This window comes from Eleutherodactylus coqui, chromosome 13, assembly GCF_035609145.1.
Source record: "Eleutherodactylus coqui strain aEleCoq1 chromosome 13, aEleCoq1.hap1, whole genome shotgun sequence".
In the NCBI taxonomy this organism is placed as follows: Eukaryota; Metazoa; Chordata; class Amphibia; order Anura; family Eleutherodactylidae; genus Eleutherodactylus; species Eleutherodactylus coqui.
In genome coordinates, this window is record NC_089849.1 from 104,558,000 (window position 1) to 104,580,236 (window position 22,237).

General features: G+C 46.9%; 1 pseudogene; it reads left to right on the forward strand.

The window, feature by feature from the left end:
• Positions 1–22,237, forward strand: part of LOC136588042 (ABC-type organic anion transporter ABCA8-like) — a 145,223-nt pseudogene that overhangs the window by 110,070 nt on the left and 12,916 nt on the right.

Consider the following 22,237-nt stretch of genomic DNA (forward strand, 5'->3'; position numbering starts at 1 on the left):
CCATTTCACCAAAGAGGCGGGGCTTTGCAGGTAATGAGTAGCTGTGTCATCAAGTAGGTGGTGCTTTGTTCATAGTAATAGTGTTTCTTCATAAGGGAGAAGTATCACTCTCTTACATTATGACTACTCACTAAGGCTAAATGTAACATTACTGACTGCCATGGTGTACTCTGTGCTTCTGGATCACGTGAAGATTTTGCGTGTGAATACCAGTTGGAGAAACAAATTTACATTTTGGATCCCTATGATTGACACGTTCATGACTGAAATTCAGTGCCAGTTGAATATTGTTGTAGGCAACCTAGCAATCGCGGTGCATCGTAGAACCTGGAAGCACCGCATGTCGAATAATAGGAAGGAGGGTTCCGGCACTTCGGTCAGGAACAATTTCTATATGCCATGTTCACAATCCCAAAGACCCATATTTCACAATCCGGGGCTCCCCCGCAATGGTACTTTATGATTAAAACATGAGTTGTCAACTTGAACATAATGACCGGGACCATCGCCCAAAACAGGGTTAGTACAAACATAGACACTTCATGCTTCACGATAAAAGTTAACAACTTTGGCGCTTTGGATATTCCAGTCAGTTGTGCAGCTTGTTTTTTAGAAGTTTCCAAATTCCGGGGGTCAGCAATGTGTAGTCACTCCTTTAGAGAGATGTGCAAGATCTGAAGAACCCCCATGACGATGCACAGTTCTTGTTAATACACTTATACAACAAAAACATCCATTAGTTCATTGGCGACGAGCGATCCAACACAGAGGTTGACGGCAGTTCTCACAGTCCAGCTTGTTTGCAAGTAAATAGCACTGCTTCATGAACTTGATGACATCAGTGTTATTCGTACCAGCTATAATAGGCGGCAATGTCTTCTCAAAGAAGTGTCAGTCCATTTTAATTTGAGGTTATAATAGGATTGTCCTTTGTTGCCCATATCAACCCATCAGAGCTCAGCTTTCATTTTACTTGACCTCATTAATATATGAAAGCTGAGCTCTGAATGGTTGCTATGGGCAACAAAGGACATTCTTATCAAGACAGCTTGATAAATCTCCCCCAATGTCGCTGAGGAAGCAGAGGGACATAGTCTTCACTAATGCAATCAGGGGGGACATAATCTTCACTTTGTCCATGCTTCTGTTGGACATGGTAGTAAAGATCTATTTATGCATTATACAATTCATTACAAACTCTTGAAATATTAGTTATGTAATTACTCCTAAATAGCTAAATGTCATTAGACTCCAGACACAAAGAGTAAGGATTGTGTCGAGAAGCTATGTTTTCTTTCACTTTTGCCTATCACCATTAGAATTGCCCTGTCAGTATGTCATTGTCCTGTCCTCCAGTGCCAGTGCGCCATAGTTCTGTCCCCTCAGTGTCAATGTGTAATAGTCTTTTACTCCCATGTGCCAGTGTGTTGTGGTCCTGTCCCCTAAGTGTTGGTGTCTCATTGTCATGTAAAAAAAACCTTGGTATTTGTATAGCGCATTCAGGTAATTTATTACCCCCCACCAGGCTGGGTACTCAATTTACTAATCTCAGAAGGATGAGTCAACCTTGAGCCAGGTACCTGAACCAAGCAGGTATTGAACCTACAACCTTCAGGTTACAAGCAAGAGCTTAGGACTGCATTTCTGCTGTCTTAACACTCTGTGCCACACAAGACTCTATACACTCTCCTTCTGAGTGTCATAATCTTTTATCCCTAAGTGTAAGTGTGTCACTGTCTTGTAACCCAAATGTCATTGCCAGGAGAGAAGATTCCAGACTACAACATCAATCCTGACCTACGGATTGAGAAGCTCTTCACTATGACTTGATGTCACCTTTAGATTTTGTCACTATCTTCAGCTCCTCCTTAGCTCTGCTGTCCTTATCATCATGTTCCCATTACTGTAGATGATGGTGTTTGGTATTCTTGGAATACCCCTCAGTAATCCCCTACAATCTCTCCTAGATCATTGACGTCCTGCAGTATGGTGCCGCCATTGTCCTGTATGTCTATGTCATCTCCTTTCTATTCAGAAGAGGGAAGAGACATCACGATCGTTGGTCATTCTTCTTTGTCATGGTGAGACGCTGTTGTGTGACTTGTGTTCGTTTTCCTGGCTGCTCTACGTCTTCACAGAACATTCTTTTGTGTTATTTTCCTACAGGCAAGTTTCATCCCCGTGATCATGTTGGAAGCTATGGTTTATTACACTTCATTTGCCTTCTTGTACATGTTCCTCTTACCACCCAGCGCACTCATTGGCATGTTGATGACTGTTGTAAGTAGGACCCTCTGTCTGTATGTGGTCATTTATAATACTGTAAAGAAGCTGCTGTGATAGATAGATAGATAGATAGATAGATAAAAACTGTGCAAATATAGTTATCTTCCCTTTCCTTGGGGCGCTGATTTTATCCTTTTTCAGTCTTAGTAGGCTAACTAGACCACCAATTATGTAATGACAGAGGTCAGAGCATACATGGCGAACAGAACTGGTACAGTTTGGGGATATACAGCATGAACTGGGTGACATACCCCTCTTTACATATGTTATCCTCTAGATGAACATATAGCTATGATCACAAGATCTCCGACACTCGGTTATTAAAGTCATTGGAGCTTCTTGGTTCGGAGATCTTGAAGACCAGTTTTTCTCATCTCCAGTCTTCCACAAGTCATGCATTGAGGACTGCAGGTATCTTCATTAGGTTCAATGCCTCAGTAATTTCCTGGGGACCAAAGATAAGGACCTCTGCGGCAGACAATGGCATACGTAGAGCCTCTGGGTCCTCCTGTACATTGTCCCTCATCAGATTGTAGCTTGTCAACTGTCTTCTGCTGATGTGTTTCTGGCCAGGAGTTGACACTCAAGTAACCTTATGTTTTCTACAGGCTTCTATTGAAGAAGATAAATTGTATGAATTCTATGAATCACCAGCACAAAGCTCCTTTTACCAGTGCATCCTAGTTGTGAGTAGCTGCTTTTCTACTCTTCATTTCTGTATTGGACTCTGCTTTTCTGCCACTTGACTTGATCAATAATACATGAACTCTTAGATGGACACTGGTGTCCAGTCAAGTAGTGACATGTAAAATCAGACTTCAGGCATTTCAGTTAGGACTCCCACCCACTGGCGATATTTTCTCCACTGCGATGCGATTCTAAAGTTAAAAATCGGCATGACGCCGGGGATATCGGCATCACGCCGACATATCGCCAGTCTTTTCAATGGGGCCAGCGGCAGCAGCGCCAGCCCCATTGAAAAGACATGGAGAATGCCGGGGACTTCTGCCACAGCTGTGACAGCTGTGGCAGGAGTCCCCGGCATTCTATTCTGTTGCTTTCAATGGGATCGGCACAGCTGCCGATCCCATTGAAAGCACTGGTTTGGCAAGCCCTGTGGAATGATTATCGAGGAAGGGCTTATATTTCAAGCCCTTCCCCGATAATCATTTCACGGGGCTTGCCAAAGCAGTGCTTTCAATGGGATCGGCACAGCTGCCGATGTCATTGAAAGCACTGCTTTGGCAAGCCCCATGGAATGATTATTGGGGAAGGGCTTGAAATATAAGCCCTTCCCCAATAATCATGAATAAGTGTGAAAAATTTTTTTTAAAAATTATACTCACCTCTCCTGCTCTCAGCCGCATCCTCCTGCTGGCTCCCCGGCACTGCTACTGAGCTCTTTCAGCAGTCGGGGATTTAAAAATCCCCTCCTCCTGAAAGGGCTGTGCAGATTGGCTGAGGGCTCAGCCAATAGCAGCTGCTGCTTAGCTATTGGCTGAGCCCTCAGCCAATCTGCACAGCCCTTTCAGGAGGCGGGGATTTTTAAATCCCCGACTGCAGAAAGAGCTCAGTAGCAGTGCCGGGGAGCCAGCAGAAGGATGCGGCTGAGAGCAGGAGAGGTGAGTATAATTTTTTTTTTTTTAAACACTTATTGATGATTATTGGGGAAGGGTTTATATTTCAAGCCCTTCCCCGATAATCATTCCGCAGGGCTCGTGAAACCATTGATTTCAATGGGATCGGCAGCAGTGCCGATCCCATTGAAAGCAATAGAATAGAATGCCGTGGACTTCTGCCATAGCTGTGACAGCTGTGACAGCTGTGGCAGAGGATTCCTTCATCCCCGCGGTCCCACAGCTGTGGCAGAAGTCCGCGGCATTCTCCCTATGCTTTCAATGGGGCTAGTGCGGCTGTCGCTAGCCCCATTGAAACCATTTGCGATATGCCGGTTCTATACCGGCCTCTTTCTTGCGCTGCGATGTGAGATTTTTCTCGTGCTCTCGCAGCGCAAGAAAGAAAATATCGCCAGTGGGTGGGAGCCCTTAGTCATACATTAGTCAGTTGTTAGATCATAAATAGATTTTGAGCCCTGTTTGCATTTTCTGTGATCCAAAAGACCTTGTTGTGGCAGTGGTTGGTGAAACCTGGAAAGTCATTTATGGCAAATGACACCTTTTTAGTAGGAGTCCATCCAAGATCAGGGTAGAAGCCCCACCAGCGTTACAGAGCAAAGCAGAAGCAGAAGTCCCACTCTGGTCACTGAGCAGGGCAAAAGCCCACTGAGGTCATACGGAATAAGCCTACACAGGTCATATAGCAGAAGAAGCCCCAACCAGGTCACAGATTAAGGCAGAAGGGTTGCCCCAGTTAAAGTTCTAGGCAGAGACCCTGCCTCATAACATGATAAAAACTGTCTGAACAACATGCACTTTAAGACAGTTAGGCTGGCTTCACACGGCCGTGACGGGCTCCGCCGCAGAATTCCGCAGAAGAGCCTGTCACGGCGCCCCCCAGAGTCCCCAATACTTACCTCCGGATCCGGAGTCCTACATCCCGCATGACACTTCAGTGCGCATGCGCAATAGAGCGCGTGACGCGCCGCAGCGTCACATGACGCGCCGGCCGAGTCATATGACGCGGCTAACGATAGGCGGGGAAGCGGTTTCACGCTATCTTTCGCTGTGCTACAGCGGAAGATAGCGTGATGGACGGCTTCCATTGACTGCAATGGAAGCTGTCCGCGCGTACACCCGTGGCAAATAGAGCATGCCGCGGGTGAGGATGGGCGATTTTACGGTGCGGAATTCCACCGCGGAATTCCGCACCGTAAAATCACCCGTCCTCACCCGCATTGTACTATTAGGTTCAATAGAACCTAATAGCTACGCGGCAGAAATCCGTCCGTGGGAAGGAGCCGTTAAGGGGCGATCAAATACCTTTGTATATATACATGAGGGGACAATACAAGGATCTCTCCCATGATCTGTTTATACCCAGGACTGCAACGGTAATAAGAGGGCATCCTGCATGGTTAATCACCAACACACAGGGGGTTCTTTACTGTAAGAGCAGTGAGACTGTGGAACTCTCTGCCTGAGGATGTGGTGATGGCAAAATCCATAGAGGAGTTTAAGAGGACACTACATGCCTTTCCAGAGCGCTATGATATTTTAGGATATAGACACTAAATAACCAGCGGGTTGTTGATCTGGATCTTGGAGTCAGGTGGGAACTTTCAAAACATTGATCCAGGGATTATTCTAGCTGCCATTTCGTTGTCAGGAAGGATTTTCCCCCCGAAATGGGCTAAATTGGCTTCTGCCTCATTGGGTCTTTTTTGCCTCCTTCTGGACCAACAAGGGGGGATTGAACCAGGCTGAACTAGATAGACATTGTCTCCCTTCAGCCTAACATACTATGCTACCTTGTGGCTGGTGTTAGTAATCCCAATGGACAGTAAATGACCATGGTTTTGTCTTTCTTTAGATAACCAGATGGTTGTCATCCACATTTTATCAGAAATGTTTGATGTATATCATACAAACAAGTAACATGGGGTGCGGCTTTGGCGACCTCTTATAATTAACAGATGAAGCAGTCTGGCGAGTGCGATATCATGGCACCTCCTCTATACAATTAAAGGATGAAGTGTATTGAAAAAGGGGGGAAACAAAAAGGTACTACAAAGGGTGAATACTAGAGATGAGCGAGCATACTCGTCCGAGCTTGATGCTCATTCGAGTATTAGGGTGCTCGAGATGCTCGTTACTCGGGACGAGCACCACGCGGTACTCGTCTCGATTAAACGAGCACTGACCATTGAATTCAATGGAGCCGGCAATACAGCCGGCTCCATTGAAAGCAATGGCCTGCCGGCGAGCGCGGGATGAATTGTCGGGAAGGGCTTAAATATATAAGCCCTTCCCTGCAATTCATCCAGAAATGTGTAAAAAATATATATATATATATCTACTCACCTTGTCCCGGCAGAACGATGTTAGCCCATTGAATTCAATGGAGCCGGCAATACAGCCGGCTCCATTAAAAGCAATGGGCTGCCGGCGATCGCGTGATGAATTGTCGGGAAGGGGTTAAATATATAAGCCCTTCCCTGCAATTCATCCAGAAATGTGTAAAAAAAAATATATATATATATACTCACCTGGTCCCGGCAGACGGAGTTCAGCGCGGCCAGCAGCAGTCCTCCTGAACTGCTCTGAACAGCTGTGAGTAGTATTCAGCAGCCGGGGATTTAAAATCCCCGCCTGCTGAATGAGCTGCCTCTAATTGGTCACAGCCTGACCAATCAGAGGCAGATTCCACTCACACACCCATTCATGAATTTATGAATGGGTGTGTGACTGCTGCCTCTGATTGGCTCAGCGGGACCAATCAGATGAGAGGCAGCAGTCACTCACCCATTCATAAATTCATGAATGGGTGTGTGAGTGGAATCTGCCTCTGATTGGTCAGGCTGTGACCAATTAGAGGCAGCTCATTCAGCAGGCAGGGATTTTAAATCCCCGGCTGCTGAATACTACTCACAGCTGTTCAGAGCAGTTCAGGAGGACTGCTGCTGGCCGCAGCTGAACTCCGTCTGCCGGGACCAGGTGAGTATATATATATTTTCTATTTTTACACATTTCTGGATGAATTAAGCCCTTCCCTGCAATTCATCCAGAAATGTGTAAAAATAAAAAAAATATATACTCACCTTGTCCCGGCAGAACGATGTTAGCCCATTGAATTTAATGGAGCCGGCAATACAGCCGGCTCCATTGAAAGCAATGGGCTGCCGGCGAGCGCGGGATGAATTTTCGGGAAGGGCTTAAAAATATAAGCCCTTACCTGAAAAAGAAAGATTTTAGTGTAAAAAAGAATAAAAATGCAGGCATTCTCTTCAATGGAGCCGCTGCTGCTGCCGGCGACTCCATTGAAGACAATGGTCCGCTGGCACACCTGAATTCTTTTCCAGGGAAGGGCTTTACATATAAGCCATTCCCTGGAAATGAATTAAAAGTGATTTAAAAAACAAAAAAAATAGATACTCACCTCCCTTCAGCTGCCGGGGCACAGCCGTATCTTCTCCTGCTGTCCCCTGCACGGTGGTACTGTGGAGGATTTATTCCATCTCCCTTATTTGCATATTACCCAGAGGAGCGTGCTTGGCCATTTGAGTCTCCTCACTTAGTTTATAGTATATAGTTGCTCTCCCTAAGGAGAAAAGAGTGTTTCTGACCCCCGTCCCAGGCCCCTCACTAGCAAAAAGCCAGACTCCTACTGTACACTAATGAAGGGCAATAACCCTGAAGCGCACACGCACGGCGTGACTTGGCTTTTAATTCCCAGTCATTGTAATAAGGCTTGTATAAAAAGTCTGACTTTGACTTGAAGGAATGCTGCTTTTCAATAGGTGGCACTGTGGAGGATTTATTCCATCTCCCTTATTTCTATGTGCAAAGCATGTGCATTTGAGCGTGGCAAAAAAAAATATGCACCAATTGAAATGACTAGCTAGTTTAATGTGGTCCACATGTGTTCTTTTTCCTGGGCAATTACACAGTGTTTAACGCATCTCCTAGCATATTTTGTGCGCATGTGCGCCCCCTCCCCCCCCCCCCTCATTGACTTATATGGGGACTTTTGGTGCACAAGTGCACAGGAAAATAGAACATGCTGCATTTTTTTTGCGAGACCAAAATGCACAGGAAAAAATTCGCATGTGAATGAACTTATTGAAATCAACGGGTTCTATTATCTGCGTATTGCATCCACATAATATTTGTGCCATATACATAGTAAGACGTATGTTGTTGTTTTACTAACAGTTTCTAAGACACAGAGCATGCAGCTTTGTCATAAGTAACTTTTGTAATGGTTTACTAAGAGAGAAGTATCACACATGCTGTAGACTTTAAATTGTTGAATTTGTGGGGAATGCCGCACTATATAACCTCTTGCATTGCAACAATAAAATAGAAGCGCTTGTAAACATCACTTAACTGTTTGTCTGTTGCAGCCGTTCGGAGGTTCCCACCTTGCTTTCAGGCCAGACCAGGGTTTAGCAGTATTCCTACCTTTCCTGGAGCTGAGGGGTGTGGTAGCTGCAACAGTGATGTCAGTCATCACCTGGTGCTGAGTAGCTCTGCTCCTATTTAAGCAGTGCTAGTATTGGCCCCTGTGCTGGTCAATGTTTCTGTTGCCGCTGGATAGCTGCTGAGGAACACATCCTGCTTGAAGCTCCTTCGTGCTAGCTAAGTTCCGATATCTGTTTTGTTTGGTTTTCTGTTTCCCTTTCTTTTGGTTCTAGGGCTCCCTGATAGGGACTTGTCAGTGGCCCAGGCACGAGTGCGGGTCCGCACCCATCAGAGCGATCGGCCCGCCGAGTAGGCAGGGCCCCCCTCCTGGGTTAGGGGTTTATAGGTAGAGGTTTTCCCGTAGTTTTATGTTTCTTTTGCACAGGTGTGCCTTTTCGTTTGTTTTGCATATTGCATGTCAGGTTGGACGCAACATTGTCATTGTTCACTTCTCTGATGCATCAAATAATAATTAGGCATACCTGATTGATATGTGTACAATACCCCTTAAAGGGGTGGTCTCGCGGCAGCAAGTGGGTCTATACACTTCTGTATGGCCATATTAATGCACTTTGTAATATACATCGTGCATTAAATATGAGCCATACAGAAGTTATTCACTTACCTGCTCCGTTGCTAGCGTCCCCGTTGCCATGGTTCCGTCTAACTTCGGTGTCTTCTTGCATTTTTAGACGCGCTTGCGCAGATGCATCTTCTCCCTTCGGCTGGTCTAGGAAGCATTGGCGTTTTGGCTCCACCCCCTTGTACGCATCATCGCGTAGCTCCGCCCCATGACGTGTGCCGGTTCCAGCCTCCTGATTGGCTGGAATCGGCACATGACGGGGGCGGAGCTACGCGATGACGCGTACAAGGGGGCGGAGCCAAAACGCCGATGCTTCCTAGACCAGCCGAAGGGAGAAGATGCATCTGCGCAAGCGCGTCTAAAAAAGCAAGAAGACACCGAAGTTAGACGGAACCATGGCAACGGGGACGCTTGCAACGGAGCAGGTAAGTGAATAACTTCTGTATGGCTCATATTTAATGCACGATGTATATTACAAAGTGCATTAATATGGCCATACAGAAGTGTATAGACCCACTTGCTTTCGCGAGACAACCCCTTTAAGTATCACCTAACTTAAGTGATAACTTTAACACCTGAAATGCTTTGTATAGGTAAGTTTTATTAAACCAGATTGGACTGCAATCTTCGGAAGTCTGTGTTTTTGTCATTGTCATCTTACTGCAGGACTTCACTCTCTGTTCCTGTTTAGTTTCCTTATCTGTATAATGTCTGGAAGAGTTTCTGCATCATAGTAACACTGTTGTCTTTCTTCCAGACCTTTGTGCACATCATCTTATTTCCGGGGATCTTGTGGGCTCTAGAGTGGAGATATGGGACAAGAGGTCTGACCAGAGACCCAGTGTTCAGGTTGGTGGATGATGCTTCCCAGCAGTATTGATGAAGGTCACCATCCTGGTTAGACTCATCCTCCTTACTTCACTTCCAGACACAGTGCGAATAAGAATGTCATTAAAATGTATGTTTTTATTTGGTAGAAATCAGCTTAAAAAACATGTTTCGAAGCAAAACAATGCTGCTTCTTTAGTATTGCTAGGGACTTACGCTAGTTATTAGCAGGACAGGGGCTGGGCACATGGATTAAGATGCTCAGCCCCCGCCCCGCTATTAAACTGGTTCTACCAAATAAAAACTGAGAAACTTTAGCCCCTTAATGCCACAGGACATAAGTTGACCCCCTGACTGGGGGGCCAAATGTATATGTTTTCTCTCCCTGCCCTAAAAAAAAAATAAAGTTTTACACAATTTTTTTTTATATACCTAAAAATGGTAACAATAAAAACTACAGTTTGCAATGTAAAAAACAAGCCCATATTTGGCCATGTCAGCACGAAAATAAAAAAAGCTGACTTTTAAAGAGTGGAGATGAAAATTCTCAAAAAGTTGTTTTTCCCTATGGCCGGAATAGGCCATGTCCTTAAGGATTTAATGACAACATCTGTGTATGTGCATGTATACGGTATTAAAGGGTTGTGCCCTATTCCCAGCCTTTTATACCATAACATTCTGTTCTACATATATCTATGCATGGGTTGAGACTTTTCTAGGTTGTCTAACTTGACACCCCATACATATAGATCTCTTGCTACTTCATCTTCAAGATACCTAACTGACAAGGTTTTACTAACCGCCATGGCACCTGATCTCTACTAAAGTAGTTCCATTCCTTTTTCTATACCATATCATCTACAGTGTGAATAAGGGAAGTGTAGTGGTCCAGAGTTAGACGTTACATAAGCAATGTAGTCACTTTTAATTAAATAAATGTGTACGACTTTAATGCATAAAACTCATGCTTGTCACTCATATTCCGCCTGACAATCCACTCTGTACCATATTGGCTGACATGGCTCTCATCCCCATTGAGCAATCCATCCTCCAGCAAAAACTCAGGGATTGACTAGCCAGGGAGGGAGAACATAGAAGGCCTGTGATTGGAGGATTAGCCCTCCGCATGGGTTGTTTGTGAGAAGTCAGTCAGAGAGAGTGGCAGTTGGGGTTTGGGAGCAGAAGAAGAAGGAGTTAAAAAGAGCCAAAACAAGAGCAGGAGAGAGAAGAGCCAGTGCGGTAAGAAGAAAGAGGTGTGAGTACACAAAGTGAGTTACCTCAAAGATAGACAGAGGAAAGAAGGAAGAATCAGTTTATATAATAATAGAGAAAGAAAAAGGTAGAAGAAGAATAAATGAGATCTATTTAAAGTAAAAGAGGAAGAGAAAAGAAGGGCAAAGCGTAGTTTCTGAAATGCTGTGTTCTTTGTGGTTTTGAAGTCAATATCTTTTGCCATGTTTTTTAACATCCAAATGTAAGCTGTAGATTAATAGAGAATTAGATATATTTTTGTAGCTTTTTTTCTTGGTTGTGGTTAGTGTTTTGGGGGGTCCACAGAGTTTTTCATAATCACAGCCTGCTCAAGTTATGGCTTTTTTTGGCATTTTTTCATAGGTTTTTCTATAGGAAATAAAATTCCAAAAAGAAAAAAAAACTGTGACCAGAAACTGCATGAAAATACCTGTAAAAATCACCCATGACGTCCATGGCATTTCTTAAAAGCTAAAAAAGCTGAAATACAAAAATAATGTGTGAAGGAAGCCCAAAACTCATCTTCAGCTGCCTCCATTAGACTCTGTTCTGCTCGCTCGCTCTTTACAAATGGAAACCAGCAGAGCTTTTCTTAGACTGATTTCACATCTGCGTCGGGGGTTCCGTTTTCCTGCTCCATTCGAGGATCAGGAAAGAAAAATCCCCTGGCCGAACGGATCTGTCTTCTGATGGAACCCCACTGACTACAATGGAATCCATTTGGTTTCCGCTTAGTTGCCTGTCCTTTCACCGAAATTACTACATAATTATATCACCCCTGAAGAGGTATGACCACTGCTGACAGAGCTGCCGACATTGTTGTAGTATGACTTTAACTTACCCTCATCCTAGCCCAGACACTAATGCCATGGACCCTAACCCAACAACCAACCTAAACCCCCAACTCCACTAATCACTATAACATAGCCCAGCTTCATCTCACACATACATATACACATGCATGCACACACGTATACTGTATAGGCACACGCATGAACAGACTCTGAGCATTTAACACATGCAAATAGAAAATAAGTACCTGACCCGCCTGGGATCTAAATAAACATTAGCAGGATTTTTTACTTATGAGCCTTTTAGACAAACCGACTATCGTTCAAATGAGAGAAAGTGACCAATTATAATCATTTAGTCTAAGAGCACGCCAACAATGAAACAACGAACGATAATCATTCACTTTTCGTCGACCCTTAGCCTGACTTCACATAGATGAGCGCATTATGGGGCCGTGAATCACGGGTGCGAGGCGTTTTTAATTCAAAACAACTTTGCATGGTTATGGGGATATATATATAATATATATATATATATATAATGTGTGTGTATTGCACACATACATATTGGTTGTATCACTTTATTTTCTTCTCAGAACAACACGGAGGAAAGTGAGTGTAAAACTGAATCCTGAAAACATTGATGATGCGGAGGAAGAAGTTGTGGCCGAAAGAGAAACAGTGAAACAAGCCAAAGCCAGCAAACATCTGGAGGAGGTAAGCTGCCAAAACCAGGGGCGTCATCCTGTTATCTGTGTTACGCCAGTCCCTGGGGATGCCACTCTGCCAAGCCGCAAATAGGAGGTGAAAGGGAAATTAAAATCACATAACCCTGTCGGTTATCCGGAGATTATCATCATCAGTAGTCTAGCATTAAGGATCTCTGCCCCTTCGGCATCCCCACAACTGGTTCATTGCATTCAGAGATGAGTAGGATCCACTGGACACCCTCACTGTATAGAACCGCATGTCAGAAGATCTCTTAGTCTCTGCAGCTTCCTTTTCTTTTCTGCTTCCTTCACCTTTTTATTTTTCCTCTTCTTCTTGTCCTTTTTTTTATCTGATTCTCCATCTTTATTTTCCTATTCCTTTGCTTCACCATTTTACGTACAATCAATTCTTTTTACTCCCTCTTCTCCATCCTCTTTATCATCTTCTTCTCTTACTCTATTTTGTCCTCTTCTTCCTCTTCTAATTTATCTTCCTCTTCTCCTTCATTTTATTCTCGCTCCTTATTTCCACTTTTTGCCTCCTCTTTCTTCTTCTTTCTTTTCCTCTTCTAATTATTTTTCCTCCTCTTCCTCTTCTAATTCATCTTCCTTATCTTTTTTTGTTTCTTCCCCCTTTTTCATCTTCTGTCTCTCCTTTGTATTCTTCTTCTCTTTCTTCCTCACCTTGTTCCTACTTCTCCTTCATCTTCCTCTTATTATTTTTCCTCCTCTTCTAATTCTTCTTACTTCTTTATCTTTTTTGCTTCTTTCTCCTACTTCTTTCTTTCCTTTGTATTCTTCTTCTCCTTCCTCTTCTTCTCCTTCTAGGCACCAGCCATCATTGTGGACAATCTACGTAAGGAGTTCAAAGTCAAGTCAGGTTTTTGTGGCTTTAAGAAGAAGAAAAGAGTTGCCACCAAGAACATTTCCTTCTGTGTGAAGAGAGGTGAGCTGCAGCAGACCCCACCCATGCTTGGCATATAACGCTGACATTCACCACAAGTGGCATCATTTCAGCCAGTGTGTCAGTTACAGCTCATCTCATGTATTGACATATAATATGACAGATTTATGATGGCAGAAGCCTTCTGATAACTTTACCCCCACACATATCACCTCCATTTACCTTCACACTGGCGCCACTTCTATGCCAGAATCTATTTGGTGACAATAAAAAGTCATATTTCATAAGTTTGACTAAATCCTGGCCAAGCAGTAAGTTATGCCCACTTTTCACTCTGACTTTACAAGCAATCTACGTGGTAGAAATAGTTATTACATATATCACACGGCAGATAACATGAAGTAAAATGCTTCAAATAAGTGCAAGCACAATGATAAATGCGGGCCCGTGCTCCCACTGTAGTGTACAGAAGTTAGTGCATAGAAGTTTCTAGACGTTTCTGAATGACCTATGTATGTCTTGTGCTTATGTTTTGTCAGTGTCTTTTATGTGAGTGAATTTGATATGTATTGCACCTCTGCAGCACTGAATAGGTTACTGTCTGGGTTATGACTGGAAAATGTATCTCCTTGTATGTCGTGTGACCTTGTTTTATATATGTGTTTGCAAGGTGTATGAGAGAGGTCTTTTGCATTCAATGTGAGTTGGAGAGCCTGTCTGCACACAGACACCTTCAGTCTGTGTGTAGTTGCAACATCCTAGAGGGGTACCCCAGACACTTGACAGCGTGGAGAGCTTAGGTGTTGGCTTGTCATGCCAGCACTTACGAGGCTCTCTTCCCAGAGGGATGACACGTAGCCAAGACCAGAGCAGGATTGCAGGCCACCGTTTGACACCCCTACGATAGGGAATGCCCATAAACAGGATCATGGGAGTAGGAGTTGCCACGGGTGACCTCACCGTTCCCACACACCGGTATGTTACATGGCGGAGAATAAACACAGACACTTGTGTATAGTACCTCGGGTCCCAGGAACGGTTAGGGCCCGGTATAACTTTACTTGATATAACTTTGGCAAAACAATTATTTACAGCAATTTAGGTACAATTCTTCACAGTACAGGTAAGGAAAGAAGGCCAGAGGTCAGGGAGGATACACAGAATGAAACCGGTCCTACAGTCTGTGTTATCTATCAGGTACTGCTCCTGGACGGGCAGTACTCCGGAGGAGAAAAGGGGGTAGGGGGTCACTCCACAGACACTGTGTTAGTAATTATTTTAAAGATTAGCACCCCGTGCTGGAGATGCTTGGGTGTGAATTAGTAGCGTACTTCTACATGGTGATCCTGGCTTTGGATGGCCGTATAAGAAAAACTTGTGGGTGTGAATTAGTACCACTGCACTGGGTGTCTCTATACAGAATTACTTACGAAGGCTCTCTCTCTCTGATGTTTTGGGGCTCACACCACTCACATCCAGATATCAGTCGCTACGGGACATCTCTTTCTCTCCTCCATATTCACCACAAGGAAGCTGAAGGTGCTTCCATGTGGCTCTGTGTTTTTGTGGTACTCTCAGAAGATGGGTTCTGAACACAGATTGAAGACCTCTTTCCGCTCTCAAGCACTCCTATTTATATTCTCACTTATGCCACATGACATGACAGACTAATACATTTACATGCAAGCAAGGAGTTTATTGAAGTTAACCTTTCAAGCGCCGCAGCTGTGCAACACACACACTGGATATGACAGGACAAGCTTGGCACAGTGCATCTACAGAAGGCAAACATGTATGACATTTATGGAAGGGAGCAGGATGGTGTGCTGGGCCACTACATAGTGAAAATGGAAGAAGCAGAGTGAATGCTATGCATGTGTCCTGGGCCTAGTCCACCCAGACCTCTATGCTAAAGGCTAGGAGAACCCACAAGTCTGCAAGAGCCCACCGTGCAGCACTGAATGTCTATCCCAGAGCATGAGTATGTACTGGTAGAGAGTTTGAGAAAGAGAGAAGAAGAGTGGCCGGGGACAGAACTTCGCAGATAACTTGGCCTATGGATTCAGCTGTCATCCCAAGTTGTTCCAGTTATTATTCAAGTAAATGGGCTTTACCGTCCATTCCCGGTTCAGCCTTTAAAAGTCATTCTTGTGTGAGCGAGCATACTCGCTAAGGCAAACTACTTGAGCGAGTAATGCCTTATGCGAGTAACTGCCCACTTGTCTCTAAAGATTCGGGTGCCGGCGAGGGGCAGGGAGCGGCGGGGGAGAGCGGGGAGGAACGGGGGGGGGGGGAGAGATCTCTCTCTCACTCTCTCCCCCCCGCTCCTCCCTGCTCACTCCCCCAACTCACCGCTCTTCCCTGACGGCACCCGAATCTTTAGAGAAGAGCGGGCAGATACTCGCATAAGGCACTACTCGCTCGGATAGTTTGCCTTAGCGAGTATGCTCGCTCATCTCTATTTATAAGGAATCTTGACAAACTAATCTGATCGGCTTCTACGAGGAGGTAAATTCTAGATTGGACCGGGGAGAGTCATTGGATCTTCTATATCTTAATTTTTCCAAAGTATTTGATACTGTGCCACATCAATGACTATGTCCACCATGACATCATATTAGACCTCTGGGGTCATTCACATTTTTTTTTTTTTTTTTTTTTTTAAAGTTCACACTTTTCCACTGTAGCTGGGGCATCCACAGGAGCAACATCCATAGGAGCCCTAGTTACTGTGGAAAACATCACCCTGTAGTGACATTAGGCACTTCTTCCTGGGTTAGACTGGTGACATTTAGTGGAGAGTTTACTTTATCACTCTGCATCTCATCCAGCATTTCATTTTGCTCTGTGAATGCAATGAAGAAAAAACAATTTAATAGATTTGCTTTCTCCTCATCAACCTCTACAGTTTCTCCTATATTATTTAATAAAGGGCCAACACTATTAATCTTTTTACTATTTATATAATTAAAGAACAGTTTAGGGTTAGTTTTACCCTCTTTTGCAATGATAATTTATTATATTATGGTCACTATTTCCCAGGTACCCTCCGACCTGCACCTCTGTTATTCTGTCACTTCTGTTCGTTGGAGCTGCGTTTTTTTTTTACGACCAAAATGCACAGAAAAGTATGCGCATGTAAACAAACCCTTTGAAATCAATGTGTTGCGATTAGAGATGAGCGAGCACCAAAATGCTCGGGTGCTCGTTACTCGGGACGAAATTTTCGCGATGCTCGAGGGTTCGTTTCGAGTAACGAACCCCATTAAAGTCAATAGGCGACCCGAGCATTTTTGTATATCGCCGATGCTCGCTAAGGTTTCCATTTGTGAAAATCTGGGCAATTCAAGAAAGTGATGGGAACGACACAGCAACGGATAGGGCAGGCGAGGGGCTACATGTTGGGCTGCATCTCAAGTTCCCAGGTCCCACTATTAAGCCACAATAGCGTCAAGAGTGCCCCCCCTCCCAACAATTTTTACTTCTGAAAAGCCCTCATTAGCACTGCATACCTTAGCTAAGCACCACACTACCTCCAACAAAGCACAATCACTGCCTGCATGACACTCCGCTGCCACTTCTCCTGGGTTACATGCTGCCCCCCCTCCCCCCCCCCCCTGCACGACCCAGTGTCCACAGCGCACACCAAATTGCCCCTGCGCAGCCTTCAGCTGCCCTCATGCCAGACCACCCTCATGTCTATTTATAAGTGCGTCTGCCATGAGGAGGAACCGCAGGCACACACTGCAGAGGGTTGGCACGGATAGGCAGCGACCCTCTTTAAAAGGGGTGGGGCGATAGCCCACAATGCTGTACAGAAGCAATGAGAAATCCAATCCTGTGCCACCTCCATCTGGAGCTGCACACGTGGGCATAGCAATGGGGAACCTATGTGCCACACACTATTCATTCTGTCAAGGTGTCTGCATGCCCCAGTCAGACCGCGGTTTTTTATAAATAGTCACAGGCAGGTACAACTCCGCAATGGGAATTCCGTGTGCACCCACAGCATGGGTGGCTCCCTGGAACCCACCGGCTGTACATAAATATATCCCATTGCATTGCCCTGCACAGCTGAGGTAATGTCAGATAAAATACAGGTGGGCTTCGGCCCACACTGCATGCCCCAGTCAGACCGGGGTTTTTAATACATAGACACAGGCAGGTACAACTCCCTAATGTGAGGTCCGTATGGACCGACAGCATGGGTGGCTCCCTGGAACCCACTGGCGGTACAAAAATATATCCCATTGCAGTGCCCTGGACAGCAGAGCTAACGTCTGATTAAATACAGGTGGGCTTCGGCCCAAACTGCATGCCCCAGACAGGCTCGAATTTTTTATAAGTATACACAGGCACGTACATCTCCCTAATGGGAAGTCCATGTGGACCGACAGCATGGGTGGGTCCCAGGAAGCCACCAGCGGTACATAAATATATCCCATTGCAGTGCCCAGCACAGCTGATGTAACATCAGCTTTAATGCAGGTGGGCAAAAAATTTATTGGATTACACTGTAGGCGAGGGCCCCCAAAAATTGGTGTACCAACAGTACTAATGTACCTCAGAAAAATTGCCCATGCCCAACCAAGAGGGCAGGTGAAACCCATTAATCGCTTTGGTTAATGTGGCTTAATTTGTAACTAGGCCTGGAGGCAGCCCAGTTAAAATAAAAATTGGTTCAGGTGCAAGTTTCACTGCTTTAATGAGCATTGAAACATATAAAAATTGTTTACAAAAATGATATGACTGAGCCTTGTGGGCCTAAGAAAAATTTCCCATTCGGCGTGATTACGTGAGGTTTTAGGAGGAGGAGCAGGAGGAGGAGGATGAATAGAATACACAGATTGATGAAGCTAAAAGGTCCCCGTTTTTGATGGTGATAGAGAATGATGCTTCCATCCGCGGGTGCAGCCTACGTATTGTTTAGGTATCGCTGCTGTCCGCTGGTGGAGAAGAGAACTCTGGGGAAATCCAGGCTTTGTTCATCTTGATGAGTGTAAGCCTGTCGGCACTGTTGGTTGACAGGCGGGTACGCTTATCCGTGATGATTCCCCCAGCCGCACTAAACACCCTCTCTGACAAGACGCTAGCCGCAGGACAAGCAAGCTCCTCCATGGCATACAGCGCGAGTTCAGGCCACGCGTCCAGCTTCGACACACAGTAGTTGTAGGGGGCAGAGGCGTCACGGAGGACGGTCGTGAGATCGGCTACGTACTCCCTCACCATCCTTTTACAGTGCTCCCGCCAACTCAGCCTTGACTGGGGAGCGGTGACACAGTCTTGCTGGGGAGCCAGAAAGCTGTCAAAGGCCTTAGAGAGTGTTCCCCTGCCTGTGCTGTACATGCTGCCTGATCTCCGCGCCTCCCCTGCTACCTGGCCCTCGGAACTGCGCCTTCGGCCACTAGCGCTGTCGGATGGGAATTTTACCATCAGTTTGTCCGCCAGGGTCCTGTGGTATAGCATCACTCTCGAACCCCTTTCCTCTTTGGGTATGAGAGTGGAAAGGTTCTCCTTATACCGTGGGTCGAGCAGTGTGTACACCCAGTAATCCGTACTGGCCAGAATGCGTGCAACGCGAGGGTCACGAGAAAGGCATCCTAACATGAAGTCAGCCATGTGTGCCAGGGTACCTGTATGCAACACATGGCTGTCCTCACTAGGAAGATCACTTTCAGGATCCTCCTCCTCTTCCTCCTCCTCCTCAGGCCATACACGCTGAAAGGATGACAGGCAAGCAGCATGGGTACCCTCAGCAGTGGGCCAAGCTGTCTCTTCCCCCTCCTCCTCATCGTCCTCATGCTCCTCCTCCTCAACGCGCTGAGATATAGACAGGAGGGTGCTCTGACTATCCAGCGACATACTGTCTTCCCCCGCCTCCGTTTCCGAGCGCAAAGCGTCTGCCTTTATGCTTTGCAGGGAACTTCTCAAGAGGCATAGCAGAGGAATGGTGACGCTAATGATTGCAGCATTGCCGCTCACCATCTGGGTAGACTCCTCAAAGTTTCCAAGGACCTGGCAGATGTCTGCCAACCAGGCCCACTCTTCTGTAAAGAATTGAGGAGGCTGACTCCCACTGCGCCGCCCATGTTGGAGTTGGTATTCCACTAAAGCTCTACGCTGCTCATAGAGCCTGGCCAACATGTGGAGCGTAGAGTTCCACCGTGTGGGCACGTCGCACAGCAGTCGGTGCACTGGCAGATTAAACCGATGTTGCAGGGTGCGCAGGGTGGCAGCGTCCGTGTGGGACTTGCGGAAATGTGCGCAGAGCCGGCGCACCTTTCCGAGCAGGTCTGACAAGCGTGGGTAGCTTTTCAGAAAGCGCTGAACCACCAAATTAAAGACGTGGGCCAGGCATAGCACGTGCGTGAGGCTGCCGAGCTGCAGAGCCGCCACCAGGTTACGGCCGTTGTCACACATGACCATGCCCGGTTGGAGGCTCAGCGGCGCAAGCCAGCGGTCGGTCTGCTCTGTCAGACCCTGCAGCAGTTCGTGGGCCGTGTGCCTCTTCTCTCCTAAGCTGAGTAGTTTCAGCACGGCCTGCTGACGCTTGCCCACCGCTGTGCTGCCGAGCCGCGCGACACTGACTGCTGGCGACGTGCTGCTGCTGCTGACACATCTTGATTGCGAGACAGAGGTTGCGTAGGAGGAGGAGGAGGGTGGTTTAGTGGAGGAAGCATACACCGCCGCAGATACCACCACCGAGCTGGGGCCCGCAATTCTGGGGGTGGGTAGGACGTGAGCGGTCCCAGGCTCTGACTCTGTCCCAGCCTCCACTAAATTCACCCAATGTGCCGTTAGGGAGATATAGTGGCCCTGCCCGCCTGTGCTTGTCCACGTGTCCATTGTTAAGTGGACCTTGGCAGTAACCGCGTTGGTGAGGGCGCGTACAATGTTGCGGGAGACGTGGTCATGCAGGGCTGGGACGGCACATCGGGAAAAGTAGTGTCGACTGGGAACTGAGTAGCGCGGGGCCGCCGCCGCCATCATACCTTTGAAAGCCTCCGTTTCCACAACCCTATACGGCAGCATCTCCAGGCTGATAAATTTGGCTATGTGCATGTTTAACGCTTGAGCGTGCGGGTGCGTGGCGGCGTACTTGCGCTTGCGCTCCAACACTTGCGCTAGCGACGGCTGGACGGTGCGCTGAGAGACATTGGTGGATGGGGCCGAGGACAGCGGAGGTGAGGGTGTGGGTGCAGGCCAGGAGACGGTAGTGTGTGTGTCCTGAGAGGGGGGTTGGATCTCAGTGGCAGGTTGGGGCACAGGGGGAGAGGCAGCGGTGCAAACCGGAGGCGGTGAACGGCCTTCGTCCCACCTTGTGGGGTGCTTGGCCATCATATGTCTGCGCATGCTGGTGGTGGTGAGGCTGGTGGTGGTGGCTCCCCGGCTGATCTTGGCGCGACAAAGGTTGCACACCACTGTTCGTCGGTCATCTGCACTCTCAGTGAAAAACTGCCAGACCTTAGAGCACCTCGGCCTCTGCAGGGTGGCATGGCGCGAGGGGGCGCGAGGGGGCGCTTTGGGAAACAGTTGGTGAATTATTCCGTCTGGCCCTGCCTCTACCCCTGGCCACCGCACTGCCTCTTCCAACCTGCCCTGCTGCTGCACTTGCCTCCCCCTGTGAAGACCTGTCCTCAGTAGGCGTAGCAAACCAGGTGGGGTCAGTCACCTCATCGTCCTGCTGCTCTTCCTCCGAATCCTCTGTGCGCTCCTCCCTCGGACTTACTCCAATTACTACTACCTGAGTGATAGACAACTGTGTCTCATCGTCATCGTCCTCCTCACCCACTGAAAGCTCTTGAGACAGTTGCCGGAAGTCCCCAGCCTCATCCCCCGGACCCCGGGAACTTTCCAAAGGTTGGGCATCGGTCACGAAAAACTCCTCCAGTGGGAGAGGATTCGGAACCATTGCTGCCCATTCTGGGCAGGGGCCCGAGAACAGTTCCTGGGAGTCTGCCTGCTCCTCAGAATGTGTCATTGTAATGGAGTGAGAAGGCTGGGAGGAAGGAGGAGCAGCAGCCAGAGGATTCAGAGTTGCAGCAGTGGACGGCGCAGAATTCTGGGTGGTCGATAGATTGCTGGATGCACTTTCTGCCATCCACGACAGGACCTGCTCACACTGCTCATTTTCTAATAAAGGTCTACCGCGTGGACCCATTAATTGTGAGATGAATGTGGGGACGCCAGAAACGTGCCTCTCTCCTAATCCCGCAGCAGTCGGCTGCGATACACCTGGATCAGGAGCTCGGCCTGTGCCCACACCCTGACTTGGGCCTCCGCGTCCTCGCCCACGTCCTCAAGGCCTACCCCTACCCCTCAGCATGCTGTATTACCAGTAGTGCAGAAACAGAACGCTGTAATTAAATGTGCCGCTTATTGGCCTGTGGTTGGAGGCTGACTTCGCTTATGGAACGCACAGCAGAGGCAGGAAAGAATTTTGTGCAAGCCTAGTGTAACACTTAGCTGGCTGCGTATGAATTAGGACAACTACCCACAGCAGAGACGCAGTACAGTCAAGACGGTCACAGGCAGCCCAAATAGATTTTTTTTCCCAAATTTTTTTGGAAAAGCCCACTGCCTATATAGACTGGATATGTCTTTCACTGTCCCTGCCTCACCACCACTACTGGCCGTGGACTATGTAAAATTACTGCAGGACACAATGCTCTGGACGCAATGCTCTGCACGGCCGATATACAAAAAAAAAAAAATTTCCAACACTGCAAAAAGCAGCCTCCACAGTACTGCACACGGTTAGATGTGGCCCTAAGAAGGACCGTTGGGGTTCTTGAAGCCTAAAA